Source organism: Pseudorca crassidens, unplaced genomic scaffold, assembly GCF_039906515.1.
Source record: "Pseudorca crassidens isolate mPseCra1 unplaced genomic scaffold, mPseCra1.hap1 Scaffold_64, whole genome shotgun sequence".
Classification (NCBI taxonomy): Eukaryota; Metazoa; Chordata; class Mammalia; order Artiodactyla; family Delphinidae; genus Pseudorca; species Pseudorca crassidens.
Window position 1 is genome coordinate 1,430,401 of NW_027136316.1, and position 19,201 is coordinate 1,449,601.

General features: G+C 40.1%; 1 long non-coding RNA gene across 2 annotated transcripts in view; it reads left to right on the forward strand.

The window, feature by feature from the left end:
• The first annotated feature begins 6,681 nt into the window (after positions 1–6,681).
• Positions 6,682–19,201, forward strand: part of LOC137218231 (uncharacterized) — a 42,897-nt gene continuing 30,377 nt past the window's right edge. The window contains exons 1-2 of one of the 2 annotated variants that reach the window (XR_010940548.1): positions 6,682–6,868; positions 7,608–8,088. This is a non-coding gene — a long non-coding RNA (uncharacterized lncRNA). Of the gene's footprint in view, positions 6,869–7,607; positions 8,089–19,201 lie in introns of those variants that run through there. The other variant, XR_010940549.1, reaches the window with a different exon arrangement.

A 19,201-nucleotide genomic window follows, 5' to 3' on the forward strand; every position in this document is an offset into this window, starting at 1 on the left:
GTGGTATTTGGGTCGACAGAGGAGCCTGTGAGTCCAAGACCACTCAGAGTTTTAGTTGGTCCTGTGGTTCATATTTGTGTTGTAATATGGGAGGAGCACCCATATCCAGAGGCAGCCATGAGGGCATCACTTCTAATGCAGTCTGGACATGACTACTTAAGATGTCTAGAGAGATGATCTGAAACTCAGTTTATAATTTAGCCCCAGGGATTGTGTCTGTTTTATTCTTTAAATTTAGTGTCTAGGAAAATGCCTGCATGTACTGGGTACTTAATCTATATTGCTGAATGAGTGAATGCCAACCAGAACCATCCCAGGTATCTGGGTGGACCTTGAGCTCCTCTGCCTGCTACCAGAAATTCCTAATCTGTCCACACCAAGGACTAGGTCCAGAACAAGATGGATGCAAACACAAAGTTTCTTTGCAAATAGGAAATCAGGGTGATTTTCATGTGCTTTTCCAAACTCACAAAGACCACAGGCCGGTGCTGGATGAGGCAGAGAGTTTCTTCACTGGGGAGAGAGAAATATATATGTGAAGACACACAGCATGGCCAGCAGCCTTCTCTTCAGAGCCAGCCACCAGGCAAGCATCTACCGTGACTTGCTACAGTAACACTAGGAGGTTCATACTTTTATCCACGTACTTGTGAGAAGAGCAAAGTGAAGCTCAGAGAGGTGCGGTGACATTCCAAAGACACACAGAAAAAGGTGGGGCACTCCCCACCATGCTGTGGCTGGGGCAGCCCTCACCTATGAAACTGATCATGCAGGACCTGCTGGGCAGTAGTGAAGGCCTGATTGGAGTACAGGAACAGCGTGGTGTAGGTGATGTTTCTACCTGGGAAAACTGGCACCAGGGAATCTCTCTGATTCTTCCTTGTGCCTGTTTTGAGGGGCAGCATTATTCAGGCATCTTCTGGGGACAGGGTTGTCTCTTTTCACACCGTGTAGACAAGGAAGGACATATACACAATGGCAACACCATAAATCACCAGTAGGATCAGGATCTGGAGTTCAGACCAGAAACTCCTAGTATCTCACGAACTGGTGCAAGAGGAGGACCTGAGTGTCCACCCCGAAAATGTTTCTATGTTTAAAAGTACAATTTAAGCAGAGGGGGGTAATAGACCGTTGACGCCTTCAAAGCATTCTGTTATCTGAGGAACACCAGCACCTCCCTGTTTTAAGTGCATCATCCCATTTAGTCATCAGTAAACACCACTGTAGACATGAGAAAATAGACGGTTGGGAATTACAAACAAGTACTCAAGATCATGCAGGTCAAACAGGGAACTGCCCAAAGCACGGGCTGCATGACATTCCCTCTAAGCTGCCTGAGGCTTGGTCTGCTCTTCATGTGGAGCAGAAGGCCCTGGAAAACCACATTCCTCAGAGGACCCCAGGCACTTACCAGATTCATGTTTGGGTTCTAGGCCAACTCTGATCACCTGTAAGTCTTGGGATTTGAGACTCCTCTGCAGCTGTTCTGACTGAAGACCAGAATTTGATGTTGTTGGCGGCCTGCCCCTTGCCTCGAAACGTGGAAGAGTTGAACCCATTGACCAGCTCCACAAAGATCTCTGGATGGAACTGTGCAAAGAACTGTCTGGTAGGTGGGCCAGGAGTGATCAGGAGTCTACCTGAACATTGCCACAGCGAGAGTCCCCATGAGAATTTCTATTCCTCAGTTCAGGAACAGAGAGGCATCTGTCAAATCCCCCAGTCCCCCAGCCAGGGGAGAGAGCAGATGAAAGCTCTAGGGATCAGGTTTAACATGTGTGCAGATGATCTTGGTCTCGAGCCCTCACCTCTCATCAGGCCAGCCACGAACTGGGGTTTGGGCATGACAGACCCCCCAGGCTGCTGACACCTGACAACCTGCTCCTGCCCTGGAAGGATGTACCCCTCATCCCCTGGCCCCACCACACCCTTCACACACAAACAATGCTGGACTGCCCTCTGTTACCTTTCAGTGCCTCCTGCCAAATGGCCAGCGGTATCGGTGATGAGGGCTGAGCAATGTCCACAGCAACCAAAAAGTCCCTCAGCCCAGAGCCTCTGAAAAGTGGGGAACAACAGGAGAATAGATTATTCTCTTGAGAGTCTCCCGTCAAGTGAGCTCTTGGGGGGCTCTCCCTATAATGTGGTTGCCTTGTTACCAGTGTTTAAGTTCTGTTGGGACCTCTCACCAAGGAAGTGAGGTCACTTATTCAAGATTTTATTACCTGGGATCCTCCTTTCAATCAAATCTACCCAAATCCGCTTCTATGCTGTTAACTGCTCCACCCCCCCATGTCATCCTCTTTTTTGTACACAATGAGGTGACACAACCCTGGCCACAGCTGTCTGGAAATGTAACTAGGGTCCTAAATTTCAGGAGATAGAACTGAAAGCAGTCCCTTTTCTCACCAGTTCTGTGTCCTGGAAAACACCCTGCTCCTCTCAGCTGTTCCTCAGTCTTCCAACCTGCACAGTGGAGATAGGGCTAGAATGTCCTTTCTCGGAGCATCACCATGTGCATTGAGATAATATCTATAACAGCTGTGGCTAGTGTCACGTGTGTCTAAGGCACAAAGGAGAGACTGGAAAATTACAAGAAGGGGTGGGACACAGCATAAAATAACTCAAAAGACGTCTGAGTCTCAGGAAGGTGATATTGGAACTGTCACTTCCCCTTTTGGCCTCATTTTTAGGTCAGCAGCATGAGGGAGTTGAAATTAATGGAAATTCACACATTGTCACCCTTTGGAGTAAAACTGTTGAGTTTCCTGTTATAACTTGAATGAGACTCAAGTGACTCAAATTGGCCTGTGTGGTGGGCAGCCTCCACATGGCACCCAGTGACCCCTTCTTTGCTATACATACCCCTGTGTAACTACTAAGTGGTTAGCAAATACCCCAATCAGTAGATTTTAGCCGAAGTGATGGAATGTGATGCGTACGCTTTAATTTCAAAAATCGCTCACCTTCCTTTTATTCCCTCTCTAATTTTCCACTTCTCTCTCTCTTATCCGTGAATTGAGGAATCAAGCATAGATGTTTTGAGCTGTCATATAAAGAGCCTCACAAAGGAGAGAATCGAGGCATTGCCCAAGTCAACACATAGAACGGAACTCAAACTCCAAATCCAACCTGCATCCTGAAACCTGTGAGTAAAGTTGGGACCAAATCCTCTGTCACTTGAGTCTCAGTTGAGGCTGCAGCCCCAGCCTGTGAGACACCTTGATGCAGAGGAGTCCATTAAGCTCTGCCCGTATTTATTACCCACAAAAATTGCGAGCTATTAAATATATGTAATTTTAAATGCAAGGTTTGGGGTAAATTTTAGAAAGAAACAGAAACCTAACAGTCTAGCAGACCCCAGGATATGGCCCTGACTTCCTGACTCCCCCTAACCCCCGCAGTTTTTTCTCCAGTTCTACTCATCACTTTCTAACATCTCTGGTCCACTCACCTCTGCCTACAGGTTTCTGCAGCAGTGGTGACTTCTCCCTGACATGCTGCTCCCAGATGTGTGAGGGTTGGTTTGCTGTTGTCATTCTGGTCCCCGTAACTGTCACTCCAGTGAGGCCTCTGAGACCCTCCTACCCAGGGACTCCCCAAACCTCCCTCAGAGCACAGTCTTCATTTCCAGTCTCACATTGGCTCTTTTCTTTCATATGTCTTGCTCCTGTACTTTTGGCCATCTCTGCTCCAGGCTGTGACCTCCTGGAAACTAGGGAACTCTTGGTCACTTTGTGCCCCACACAAGGACACCTGGCAGAGAAGGAGTGCATGGTGCATAGTTGCTGAAGGAATATGTGTGACTATCTTGGCGCCCTCCTCCTTTTTAAGCAGTTGGACTGTGGAGGTGAATGCTACTGACAAGAGTTTAAAGTTGTATGTGTAACAGGGGGGACCACAAAGCCCTCTATGTGGCCCTCAGTGGGCATCAGTGATGCAAAAGCCCGTCTGCTCCTAGGTGACCAGCACTACAACTGTGGTCCTGGGCCTGTACACCCCTCAAAAACTGGTACCTTTATTTGGGTGTCCTCAACACAGAAGCTCTTCAGAGTCACAGGGGCATAGAGTAGAACATACAGGCTCCAGGGCAGTGCAGTGAAAGTGGCCCCAGAAGCTTCCTTTTCCCCACCGTTTTGTCCATCACTGTGGTGTCTCTTTGCTCGTCAGGGATGACTTCAGCCAAAACAATGATATCCCCCCATCCAAATGAGGACCACGAGGCCCCAACTAAGACTGGTCTTCTTCCTAGAACCCTGTCTCTGGGTCTGAGGCTGTGCCTCCTTGTGCTCACAAGGCCTCGTTTCCCAGCTAATCCCTCCTCTGCAGGACCTCCGTGAAGTGGAAAGCATTTTGCCAAACTCTCAGAACACAGTGGTCAGTGGTGGAGAACCAAGTTTCTCAGCAGTCTTTCCAAGCATGCAGAACACTTGCAATCCGCCACGGCAAGCACACAATTTGTAGAGAAAGAAAGCCCTTCTCCCCTGCAGCACTGTCTACACTGGGGAATGGGGTGTGTGCTCAGCCGGGTTCTAGAAGATCAGAATGGTGGACTGTAAGACCCCAGGCCCTGTCCGCTGGAGAACACTAGGGAGATGGCCCACGCCCAGGCAGGACTATGGGAACTTGGAGAATCCCCCTCATTCTTTCGACCTCTGGACACACTGCCAGAGGGGTGGACGCCCCTGATCCATGGCAGAGCTGTCTCCAACATTTTCTTGCTCTCTTCAACACTTACATATTGTTTTCTCTTCCTTAACCACCCTCGCATCATCCCCAGATGTTAACCCTATTTCTATTTGTACATATATATGTCTGCATGGAGATGCGGAGAGAGTAATGGCCCAAACTGAGCCGAGTTGGCAGGAATTCACCAGGATCTTAAGGGCTCTTTTTCAAACCAAGCATGATGGGAGGGACTGAGTATTGGCTTAGGGAGCTGGATTCCTCACTTTTATTCCGGTCTCTGCTCACATATGGTGTCCTAGACAAGTCCCTGACTCTTTCTGGGCTTCGGTTTTCAAATTATATAAAGAGGGTTTCGATGCAGAGATGCATAGGCACGTGCACAGCCAGACAGGTCCTCAGGCTCCAGCAACAGTACATGGGTTGTTGGCGTGAGTGAGCTCAGGCAGGCACAGGTACACAGGCCTCCTAACATGGGCAGATGCAGGCGGACATGTAGCAGGAGTGACCAGAATACCTGTCTATGTCCTAGCACAAGCAAGAGACAGGGCGCCTGTACCCCACCTCCCTGCACCAGCATGAACACTGGAAGAAGGGCTCTCCTCAAAGGTGAGCTCTGTCTGATGCCCCCACCTGCTGTGTCTAAAAGGTCCACATTCTCTGGAGCCCTAAGCACAAATATCATTCACAGTGGAGTGGTTCCCAGCCAGTAAATTGGGGATGGAAGTGATATTTTCTTTGTAGAGGCTCAGGCCCTGGAAACACGCTCCCTGATTTGCCATACATTTTCCCTTTACAACTGAGTGGAATAAACCCAAGGAACATACCCGTAGTTGAAAGCACATGTTGTTGTTGGACAATCCACAAATCGAAGGTTGCTGGGTCCCTGAATCTCTTATTGGAAGAAAATCAACAAGCAGAATCATTTGCTATTTCAAAGCCTTTGTTGAGCTGTTATATGATGTGAGTGTAAGTTTATGAAAGGTTCAAACAACTGATATTTTCATGTATATCTGTTAAGCAGCTAATTTTAAAGTCTGTAACAAAAGTATGTTCTGAAGAAATTTTTAAAGGAAAAATTACTTTCCAAAGTCTGAAAACAGAAAATCCCACGTGAAGTTCTGAAAGGATAAGTTTTAAAATGTAATTCATGAGTTTGTTTATTTAAGGAACTGATTTTGAATTTTGTAAATTATTTTGGATATTAGAAATGTGTATCTTAAATACATTATCATTTTGTTTTCTGATATTTTATATTTAACGTATTTTACATTACTTTCTTGTGCATAAAAATATAATTGAATAAAGGTGGTCATAAGCAGAATGTTTTTTCTTGTTTCCTTATTTTTTGAGGATTTGCTAAATGAGGGAAAACACAGTTTGATTCCCTCCCTGACAAGCTCCAAGGTATGTCAGCTGTATTCCACTGCTTCAGATAGCTAACGATTTCTTGGAATTAACTGTGGACTCCTATTCTCAAATGAGGAAAAGTTCATAGATTTTCTACTCTCATCTTCTGTTTCAGTTATTTGTGATTGTGATCAACCCTGTATATTACTATAGAGAATTTTATTCCAAGCAGAGCAGCTGTCCTCTGTGTCTAACAGGTTGAAGATCCAGTGGAGAATCTGATGGTGGAAATTGGTGGCTCTTTTCTAGGGACCTGAAATGGATACTGTCATTGTAGTATAGAATAGAGGTTATTATCATTTTTGGGGGGATGACCTAAAAACCAGATGACATGACTCCAAAGAGTGGGGCACATCCCAGGCAAGAGAGAGGGCATGGCTGGATCAGAGCATCACCAGTGCCATCAGCAGAGAGGCTGGGGCACTGAGATTTTGAGTAACTTAGCATCCTGGCTGGGAGGGGCCCCATGTTCTCCAATTATTTTGAGCATCCTACACTTCCCCCAAGGGCCTGCAGGGGGGGCATGAAGCCACTATTTCACAGGCGATGGGGCGCATGCTCAACTGCACCCGGACTTGAGGGGCGGTCTTCCCTGAGGACGGAGTGGAGGCGCCATGGCGGTTGCGGCCCCGCGTGTGGGGCTGGCTGGTCTGCGGGAGGAAAACGTTCCCCGCCCGTGCCCCGGCCGGTGCAAAGGGGCTGTGCCCGTTCCTCGACGCTCCGCGTCTTCTTTCCGGCCGCCCCTCGCGGTGTATCCCCACCTTCTCAGGTAACGTTCGATGTCGCTTGTTGTCCCTCGGATCCGGTCTCCGAGGGGCCGGCGGCGTGGAGGCTGTTCCCGGCGGGGCGTCTGTTCCGGACGCGGGGCGGTTGGCGGGAGGAGCTCCGCCCAAGGCGTGTCCTCGCGGGCGGCGCGGCTGAGCCCCGGACCCTCGGGCCGCGGGGAAGGAGCTGGGGCGCCGGCGACCAGGAGAGTTCACCCTCGCGGACAGACTCTGCTGCGTTTCCTCAGACGCCCCCGGATGGTTGTAAAAATGTCCCTATTTTTTAGCGGCCAAGAGAAATGTTTCCGCCCCTTGTTCTCAACCGCACGGAATTATCCACTTATTCCTTTGTTCAAAGACCTTAACTAACAGACTATACACGGATGATGTGCAGGTAACGTGGATCTAATTGAAAACGTATTGAAAGAGTAAAAAATCAGGGCTTCCCTGGTGGCGCGGTGGTTGAGAGTCCGCCTGCCGACGCAGGGGACACGGGTTCGTGCCCCAGTCCGGGAAGATCCCACATGCCGCGGAGCGGCTGGGCCCGTGAGCCATGGCCCTAAACCTGCGCGTCCGGAGCCTGTGCTCCGCAACGGGAGAGGCCACAAACGTGAGAGTCCCGCGTAGCGCGAAAAAAAAAAAAAAAAGTAAAAACAACAGTGTAGTAAAACACACTATGTTAAGTTTTATAGTTTAAACATGGCAGAATCAGAATTTATTGTATTTTACTTTTCCGTCTTAAAGGAATAAAATTATTTGGAGCGTATTGTCACCTATGGATCGGCACTTGCCGTCTACCTCGACAAGGATTAAATCAGGTGCTGGTGCAGCTGCTGCAGCCGCTGACCTTCAACACCCCCTGAAAGGAGTTCAGGGTGGAGAGCGGAAATGACGTGCTCTGTGCTCGGGGGAAGCTGGCAGGACAGCTCTTCAGAGAGTTAGATACTTTCAGGAGCTGATTTTATGAGCCCAGTTCTTGTATCTCCTCGTGTCTAGAGAAGCATGAAATCCTTCATGGTGACGTCACTAGCCGGAGCCTGCATGAGATGAGCAGAAACCTTCTGCAAAAATTATATGTGCTCGATTGCGTGTACTCCCCCTTCACCAAAATTACATATACACAGACCTTCCCCCTGCCTCTTTGGAACAGTTTCTTGGAGCTATCTGAGATTCTGTCTCCCAGGATATAGTCTTTATTTTTCCCCCAATAAAACTTAACTCACAAGTTTCATGTTGTGCTATTTTCTTTACGTCACCAATATTTATTATTTATTTATTTTTACAAATAATTCTTTTTAAAATTTATTTAACTTATTTTATTTTTGAGTGCATTGGGTCTTCGTTGTTGCATGGGCTTTCTCTAGTTGTGGCGAGCGGAGGCCACTCTTTGTTGTGGCGCGCGGCTTCTCATTGCGGTGGCTTCTCTTGTTGCAGAGCACAGACTCTAGGTGCGTGGGCTTCAATAGTTGTGGCTCGCAGGCTCTAGAGCGCAGGCTCAGTAGTTGTGGCTCACGGACATAGTTGTTCCGCTGTATGTAGGATCTACCCTGACCCGGGCTCAAACCCGTGTCCTCTGCATTGGGGGGTGGATTCTTAACCACTGCACCACCAGGGAAGCCCCACAATGAGCAATATTTAAGATGTAGTTCTTAGCTTTTTTCTCATTTTCAAGTCAAAATATTGTTGTGTTTGTAATTTTCTCATAATACAGTGACAGTCTTAAATATTTATACACATAAGCTCATTGAAAAATCTTCTGCAATATTCCAATGTGACTAGTATTATTAAAAGTCATAATATTCATGTCAATACCAAATTTTTATAAGAATGTAATTTAAAAAATCGTGAATCACTTTTAGAAGTTCCAGGCACAGTGACGATTTTTAAAATACCAACCATTGCATACTTCATAAGATCATTTAAGATGAAATATATTAAAACTTAAAACTTCAACAGAATACTTAAAAGGTAAGACAGGGGCTGCTTTTTGTAAATTAAATACATTCATAGCAAATAAATTTTCTGCTAATAGAGAATATGAAGGTTTTTAGCTTAATGTTGTATAGCTCCATTCAAAAGATGAAATTAGGATATCTATAATCTTATTTATTTTCAGCCTCTTTACCATAAGAATTGATATTTCTATCTGTAGAATCTTCGTAGCTTATTCATTTACTTTTTATTTTGGTTTATTTTCTACAACAGAAAGAGTATTCCTATGTCTTGTTAAAGTTTTTATTCTCCTAACCTAGTTCAAGGTTACTTTCTGACATTGGTTGTAAACAAGGGGAGAGGCCTTATAATAAGCATGCGATTTTTCCTATAGTCAAGATGTTTTTCTTGGACGACTTTCTTTACAATTTCCACTTTGCTCACAATATTATCCCATTGTGACAACTGCATAAAAATTTGTAATCTATTTATACCTAGATGCTTCTTATTTCACCACAGTGTATTTGCTAATATGATTTTACATTCAATATTAATATAACTTAGTTGCTTTTATTCATATATGCTAACATGTTTTATATAGGTGCACACATATATGAATATTTGCTACATGCCATTCATTTGCATAGAATGATAGCTGATTGTATCTGATCTTTCTGACTGACAATTGGATAGACTTATGTGTGTTTAAAGTACTACTTAGAACAGACATTAAATATCACATCGTCTCATTATACAGTATTTTAAAGGTCATATGTTAAATTGTGGGAGCAGAAATTTTGTCCATTAAGGTTAAGAAATGATCAGGTCACAATTTTGGCATCGTCATACTCAGTGGAGGAACATGGCTTCTACGTCTTCGTACATGTGCCACAGTTACACCTGTATAATATCTGTGAGCATGAGCATTTTTATGTCAACATTATCTTTTCCCAATATACTCGTAATTAGCTGAGGTATATCATATCTAGTTTTTCCTTTTACTTCAGTACAATCAATAAAGCTTTCTTTTGCAGTGATGGCATTTTTTTCTTTTTTAACATGAAGGTACATTGTCATCTGACATATTTGTACATGATGGGCTACTGCTCGTGTACAAAGCAAAGTACTTTCATTTCATATTTTCATCTGTATTCCAGATCTAACCTGATTTCTTAGGAGCATTAGATACTTTTTTAAACTGTATTAAACACATAAGAACAGATCACTTTTTATCTTTACCTACCTCATGAGCTAAATGGATATAGACATTATAATAACATGTAAGTCTGACAAAATTGGGAAGCATTCCAGGGTTTGAGCTTCAAGTAATTTTATGTAATTTCTAAGAGGTAATTTATTTCTGGCACATTATATGACAACATCTACAATCACTTACAAGTTTGTGTGCTATTTGGGCTTTCTGATATTGTCACTTTCAGCTATCCCCTAGGAACTGAGTTTGAATTTCTTTTTTTTCTTTTTGCGGTACGCGGGCCTCCCACTGCTGTGGCCTCTCCCGTTGCGGAGCACAGCCTCCGGAAGAGCATGCTCAGCGGCCATGGCTCTCGGGTCCAGCCGCTCCGTGGCATGTGGGATCCTCCCGGACCGGGGCACGAACACGCGTCCCCTGCATCGGCAGGCAGACTCCCAACCACTGTGCCACAAGGGAAGCCCTGAATATTTTAAAAAACACTTCTGATTAGAAAATATCAGGATGAAACATTGAATTTTTGTGGTCACAACTCAGTTCTCATTATTCTAATGTAATATTTGAGTTGGCACATAATTTGATTTTTTGTTCCATTAGTATGAAATGTAAGCATGGAAACAAAATTTTTTAAAAGCATTCTTGGAATAAATGAACCAGTCACAATGAATTATTAGTTATTTTATTTTTATTTTATAAATGGGCTGTTTGAATATGTTCAGCCATGAAGTGACATGTAGACTCACTTCTGAGTCCTGACAGACATCTCTGGTGAGTGACTTCTTAGAAAGTGACTCAGGATACAGCCATACCAGTAAAATGACAGCAGCCAAAAGAAAAAAAAACTCCCAAATAACATAATATATAATAAATGATTATACACATGTGCATTCTTAATTTAACATAAAATATGTAAAATTGGTGTTATTGGAAATTTTCTACTATCATGGGTAATTTCCTACTCTGTGTTATAAATTCTATTTAACAAGATGAAACAGTACAACTAGGTGACGGGAAATTAATAGTAATTACTGGTAGGACAATTTAAAAATAATATGTGTTAGAAAAAAATAAAAATTTGTTTAATACATTTTCATTTAAAAATTGTTTCAGATTTATAGAAAATTTGCAAGAATAGTGCAGGATTTCACAAGTAGCCCAGACTCAGTTTCCTCTCTTATTACACTTTCATGTCATTAGGGTACATTTTTACAATTAATGAACTAGTGTTGACACCTGATTATTAACTATAACCCACACTTTTTTCAAATTTTCGTAGACTTACCTTTTTCTCTTCTAGGATTGCATTCAGGATATCTCACCCTCATTCCATTTAGCTGCCATTTCTCTTTAGGACACTGTTAGTTGTTATAGTTTCTGAGACATTTCTTGCTTTTGATGACCTTGACAGTCTCGAATTGGGATTTACCTGTTGTTTCCCTCGTGATTAGCCTGGGGTTATGTGTTTCACTTCATATCAAGGGCACATGCTCTGCAGATGACTTACTACTGTTGATGTTGCCCTTGATCACCTGGCTGAGGTAGAGTTTGTCAAGTTCCTCACTGTAACATCAATCTTTACTCCCTTCCATTCAGTGTGTACCGTTTGGAAGGATGTCACTCCGTGCAGGACACATTTAGGGAGTTGGGAAGTTATGCTCCACCTTTCTGATAGTTAAACATCTGTATCTATTATTTGGGATTTTGCCTGAGCGATTCCTACACTCCCATATTTATGTATCTGTTTTTTCCAGAAAAAATAGCCAGTAAGTTTATGAAATGATGCTCCATCTCAGAAGGATCAGAGAGATGCTGGGTCCAAACACCTGTGCCTTGAATACTGTCCAGCACATAGTCTTGCTCAGTAAATACCTGTGAATAAGACTTAAAAGATATGAGGGAGGGCATACATAGTGTGCATAGGTGGCAAAAGCAGATTCCAGGCAGAGGGGAAAGCAAGGTAAAATGCTGTAAAGAAGGAACATGGCTGGCTTGTTTGAGGAAAGTTGGGAATGCTGGGTGGTTGAAGTTAAGTGAGCAAGGGATAGAGCCCTTGGTGTTGTCAACAGATTGTCGGCCATTTAAAGGGCATTGGCTTTTACTCTGTGTGAAATAAAGGACCAGTGAATGGTTGTAAGCAGAGGAGGGCTATCATCTGACTTCCTCTGGCTGCTGTCCTACCAACTGACTGAAGGGGCAAAAGCAGAATTGGGGCGCCAATTAGGAGACTGCTGTAGTAACCAAGGTGGGAGCTCAGGCACGTTGTTAGCCCTGGTGATGGGGACCAGTGGTCAGATTTTCGTTGTGGTTTTGCAGGTAGACCTGGGGCCAGCTACATGGATATGACACAAGGTTCTTCACTCAGAAATGCCCATGTTCTTGTATCCATCTTGAAATTCTTTTTTTTTTCTCCTCCAGACTTATTGAGACATAATTGATATACAGCACTGTATAAGTTTAAGATGTACAGTGTGATGATTTGATACAGATATATAGTGTGAAATGATTACCACAATAAGGATTCTTCCATAAACTCACATCATTAACTTTTTTGTGTGGTAAAATTTTTGAGATCTACTCCCTTAGCAACTTTCAAATATATAATACAGCATTGTTAGTTATGGCCACCATAATGTATGTTAAAGTTCCCAGAACTTACTCATCTTAAAACTGAAAGTTTATACTCTTTGATGCAACGTATGATTTGCAGATATTCTCTCCTAATCTCTATGTAGACTATATATATATATATATATATATATATATATATATATAAAGCTTTTTAGTTTGATATAATCCCATCTGTTGGTTTTTACTTTTCTGGCTTATGCTTTTGGGATCATATCCCAAAATTATTGCCCAAACCAGTGTTAAGTAGATTCTTCTTTGTGTTTTCTTTTGGACTTTTATAGTGTCTGGTCTTATGTTTCAGTCTTCAAATTAATATTTGTGAGTGGTATAAGATACGTGTCCAGTTTCATTTTTCTGTATGTGGTTTTCCAGTTTTCCCAACAGAATTTGGTGAAGACACTATCCTTTCCCCATTCAAAATTGCATTAAAACGAATAAATATTTAGAAATAAACTTAACGAAGGAAATGAGAAATTTGTCCTTTGAAAACTACAAGACTTTGATCAAAAAAAATTGAAGAAGACAAAACAAGTGGAAAGATATACAGTACTGTGTTCTGTGATCAGAAGAATTATTGTTGTTAAAATGTCCATACTACCCAAAGGCTTCTATAGGTTTGACGCAATCTCTATCAGAATTCCAACAGCATCGTTTACAGATATAGAGAAATCAATTTTAATATTTTGTACGTGACTGCAGAGACCGCAAATAACCAGAGCAATCCTGAGAAAGAACAAATTGGGAGTCATCACACTTCCTGATTTAAAATTATATTACAGGGGCTTCCTTGGTGGTGCAGTGGTTAGGAATCCGCCTGCCAATACAGGGGACACAATTTCAAGCCCTGGTCTGGGAGGATCCCACATACCACGGAGCAACTAAGCCAGTGCACCACAATTACTGAGACTGTGCTCTAGACACCACGAACCACAACTACTTAACCCACGTGCCACAACTACTGAAGCCCACGTGCCTAAACCACATGCTCTGCAACAAGAGAAGCCACAACAATGAGAAGCCCGTACACCACACAGAAGAGTAGTACCCGCTCGCTGAAACTAGAGAAAGCCCACGCGCAACAACAAAGACCCAGTACAACCAAAAATAAGTGAATAAATAAATAAATTTATTTTAAACAAAAAGAAACAATATTACAATCCTTTAGTTACACGACACTATGATATTGGCACTAAAATACACACATAGACTAAAGGAACAGAATAGAGAGCCCAGAAGTAAACCCCAGTGTATAAGTAAATAATATTTGAGATGGCAATAAAGCACACTCACTGGGCAGGATAGTCTCTTCAACAAATGGTACTGGGAAAACTGGATACTACTTATAATTTTGGGGGGAACCTCCATACTGTTTTTCATAGTGGCTGTTTTAATTTACATCTCTACCAACAATGCACAAGGATTTTCTTTCCTCCATGTTCTTTCAAACACTTGTAATCTGTTGTGTTTTGGCTGTAGGCATTCTAACAAGAGTGAGATGATCTCGTGATTTTGATTTTCATTTCCCTGATGATTAAAGACATTGAACACTTTTTCATATATCTGTTGGACATTTGTATGTCTTCTTTGGAAAATATATCTATTCAGATCCTTTCTCCATTTTTAACCAGTTGTTTTTTGTTTTGTTTTGCTTTTGTGTGTGGTTTTATTTTTTTCTGTGCAGAAGGTTTTTTAGGTTTTCTTAGTCCCAGTCTATTTTTGCTTTTGCTTTGTTGCCTGTCCTTTGGGGTCATAACCAGAAAATCACTATTCCCAAGACCAAGGTCAAGGAGATTTTCCCCCAGGAATTTTTTAGGTGTTTTATGGTTTCAAGTCATACATGTTTGTCTTTAATCTCTTTTGAGTTAATTTTTGTGAGTAGTGTGAGATAGGGGTCCAATTGAATTCTTTTACATTCATTAGACTGTACCAGTTTACATTTCCACCAAATATGCACACAAGTTGCCTTTTCTTCACATTCTCACAAACATTTGTTTTTTCTTCTCATTTTTAGAATAGCCATTCTAACAGGTGTGAGCTGATGTATCATTGTGGTTTTGATGATTATTGATGTTGAGCATCTGTTCATGTACCTGTTGGCCATCTGTATGTCTTTTTTGGGGAAAAATGTCTTTTCAAGTCCTTTAGCCCATTTTTTATTTAATTTTTGGCTGCTATTATTTTATGTTACTTCTTATATATTTTGAATATTAGCCCCTTATCAAAAAAATGGTTTGCACATATGTTCTCCAGTTCTATAGATGCTTTTTAGTTTGCTGATTGTTCATTTTGCTATGCAAAGTTTTTCGTTTGTTTGTTTGCTGTTCCACTTTTTTTTTTTTTTTGCTTTTGTGGCTCCCATATTTGGTATTATATCCGAAAAATATTTGCCAAAACTATATTGAGGAACTTGTTCTTTATGCTTTCTTCAAGTAGTTTTACAGCTTTAGGTCTTATATTTAAGCCTTCAGTCCAATTTGAGTTAATTTTTGTGAGTGGTACAAGAAAGGGGTCCAATTGTATTCTTCTGTAGGTTGTTATCCAGTTTATTTCCAACACCATTTATCGAAGAGACTGTATTTCCCCTACTGCATCTCCTTGGCTCCCTTGTCAAATATTTGTTAACAGTAAATGACTGGTTTTATTTCAGTGCTCTTGATTCTGTTTCATTGGATTAAGTCTCTATTTTTTGCCAGAATCTATTGTTTTGATTACTATAGCTTTGTAATAAAGTTTGAAGTTAGGAATTGTGATGCCATTAGATTTGTTCTTCTTTGACCAGGTTGATTTGGCTATTAGTGGTGTTTTGTGGTTCCATACAAATTTTAGGGTTGTTTTCTCTTTCTGTGAAAAAATCATTGGAATATTGATAGAGATTGCACTGAATGTATAGACAGCTTTGGGTAGTATAGATATTTTTACAATATTCTTCTGTTTCATAACCATGGAAATGTTCTTCATTTATTTGTATCTTCAGTTTTTTCACCAGTGTTTTGTCATTTTCAGTGTATGGATATTTTACTTACTTGGTTTAATTTATTCCTAAATGTTTTATTTATTTCTGAAGCCATTTTAAATATGATTGCTTTTTACATTTCTTTTTCAAATTGTTGTTAGTATATAGAAGTACAATTGCTCTTCACATGTTGATTTTGTATCTTGCAACTTGACTGAATTTGTCTATAATTAGTAATAAATTTTTTTGGAATCTTTGGGATTTTCTCTATATAAGATTATATTAAATGCAAACAGAAATAGCTTTACTTCATCCTTTTCAATTTGTATTTCTTTTATTTAGTTTTCTTGCCTAACCGCTCTGGCTATGACTTCCAGTATTATGCTGAAAAGGAGTGGTGAGAGTGCACAAAACTTATTTTGTTTATATTTTTAGCAGAAAACCTTTCAAGCTTTCACCATTGATTTTAATGTCTGCTGTGAATTTGTTCAATATGACTTTTATTGTGTTGAGGTACGTTCTACGTATAGCAATTTGTTGAGTATTTTTTATCATGGAAGGTTCTTTAATTATTTCATATTCTCTTTCTGTATCTATTGAGATAACCATCTGATTTTCATATTTCATTCTCAATGTGGTGCATCACATGTTTGAATTACATAGGTTGAATTACCCTTGCATTCTGGGGATAAATTCCACTTGATCATGGTGTATGATCCTTTCAATATACTGTTGAATTTTGTTTGCTAGTATTTCACTGAGAATTTTTGCATCTATATTAGTAATATTTGACAGTTTTTTTTTCTTGTAATGTTCTTATCTAGCTTTGGTATCAGGATAATGCTGGACTCATCAAACGAGTTTGGGAATGTACCTCAAAGTTTTTTTTAGAAAACTTTGACATGGAGTTGTTTTAATTCGATTTAAATGTTTGGTTGAATTTCCCAATGGAAATTGGAAAATTTCCATCTGGTCCTAGCCTGTTCTTTTGTTTGTTTGTTTGTTTGTTTTTTGTAAATCTTTTATTACTGATACAATCTTTTCACTCATCATTGGTCTGTTTGGTTTGTCTATTTCCTCATGATTCAGTTTTGGTATTTTTTATGTTGCTAGGAATTCATTTCTTCTAGGGTATCAAACTTGACGGTATATATGTGTTGATGGTCACCTCTCATGAGCTGTGGTATTTTTGTTGCATCAGTTGTAATGTCTCCTTTTTCATTTCTGATTTTATTTGAGTATTCTCTTTTATTCTTCATTAGTATAGCTAAAAGGTTAATTTTGTTTTCATTTCAAAAACCACCTCTTGCATTGATGTTTTCTATTGTTTGCATGGTCTCTGTTTTATTTCTGTTCTCATATTATTTCATTGCTCTGCTACTTGTGAGCTTAGTGGTTTTTCCTTTGTTTGCTAGTCCCATGAGAAGTAAGGTTGTTTACTTGTGATCTTTCTTTTTCTTATTGTAGGCATTTGTTTCAATAAACTCTCTTATTACTGTTTTTCTTGCAGCCCATAAGTTTTAGCAAGTTGTGTTTCAATTTCCTTTTAAGATTGTTTTTAAATTTCAAAGACATTATCGTAAAGCTGTTGTAATTTTCCCTCCAGTTTTATTGAGATATAATTGAACACAGTACTATTTAAGTTGAAAATGCACATTATAATGATTTCACTTCCATATATTGTGAAATTGTTATTGCAGTAAGATTAGTTAACATACATCATCTTATATAGATGCAAAAAAAGAAAAATAAGGAAAATATATTTTCCTGTGATGAGAACTGTTAAGATCTACTTGCTTAACAGCTTTCAAATATACCATATGGCAGTGTTAACTCTATTCATCATGTTGTATATAATATTCTCAATACTTATTTATCCTATAACTGCAAGTTGGTACTTTTGGACTTCATCAAATTCTGCCTCTTCTCACCTCCCTCCTCTGGTAACCAAAAATCTGATATTTTTCTATGAGTTTTGTGTGTGTGTGTGTGTGTGTGTGTGTTTTTCACATATAAGCTTGGTCTGACTTCTCTCACTTAAGATAACGCCCTCAAGGTCCATCCATATTGTCACCAATGGCAAGATTTCCTTCTTTCTTATGGCTGAATGTTACTCCATTTTCTAAATATACCACAAGGTTTTATATCCACTCATTTGTTGATAGACACACGTTTTTCCAATGTCTTGGCTATTGTAAACACTGTTGCTATGAACATGGAAGTGCAGATATCTCTTCAACATAGTGTTTTTAATTCTTTCAATATATTCCTATAGATGAAAATGCTGGACCATATGGTAGTCATATTAAATTTTGAGGGCCTCCTCTAGTGTTTTCCATAGAGGCTGAACTAATTTATAAGACAACCAAAAGCACACAAATCATCCATTTTCTCCACATCTTTGCTAGCATTTGCTAGCAGATATCTTGTCTCTTTGATGAATTCCATTCTAACAATCCTGAGGTGATATCTCATTGTGGTTTAGATTTAATTTCCCTGATGTGTAATGACGTTGAACACATTTTCATGTATTTGTTGTACATTCACATATCTTCTTTGAAAAAATGTCCGTTGGGGTCTTTGCAACAGGTTTTAATTGGCTTAATTTATTTTGTGCTACTGAGTTCTATGATGTATTTTGGATATCAACCCCTTATTTGGTGTAAGGTTTGCAAATATTATTTTTGATTACATAGGCTCTTTTCGTTATTTATTTATTTTATCTTGTTTTGTAGCAGATTTTTAGTTTGATATTGTTCCACGTGTTAGTTTTTTAAATTGTTGCTTGTGCTTAAGGTATCATCAAAAATAATATTAAAGACCTGTGTTAAAAAGATTTTTACTGTTTTCCTCCAGGAAGAAAAGCCTCCCGTCTTACAGTTGTCTTTACCTTATCTTATTTCTATTTAATTGTCATGAGTGGTGTTAGACAGGAGTCTAGTTTTATTCTTTTGCATATAACTATGCAGTTTTTCAAGCACTGTTTAATGAAGAGACTGTCTCTCCACCGAGTGTTCCTGACTGTCTTATCAAATATTAGTTGACCTTATATGCATGGGTTTATATCTGGATTCTCAGTTCTATTCCATTGTTGTGTATGCCTTTCTACATGACAGTACCATACTATTTACATTACTATAGCTTTATAATACAGTTTGATATCATGCAATGTGATACCTCCAGGTTTGCTGTTCTTTTTCATGGTCACATTGCATATGCAAGTTCTTTTGTGATTCCTCATATATTTCTCTGTTGTTTTTTTCTACTTTAAAAAATGCTATTGGATTTTGATAGGAATTGCATTATATCCATAGATGGCTTTGGGTGGTATGGACATTTTAAAAATATTAATTCTTCCAATCATGAACAAGGGATAACTTTACGTTTATTTCTGTCTTTTCCAAATTTTTTCATCAGTGTATTGTAGCTTGTATTGTAGATATCTTTCATCTCCTTAGATAAATTTATTCCTTATTGTTTTATTAGTTTGGATGCTCTTATAAATAGAATGGTTTCCTTTTTTCAGATCATTGTTAGTATATAGAAATATGACTGATTTTTGCATTTTATGTTTTTATTCTGCAACTTTACTGATTATGTTGATTAGTTTTAACA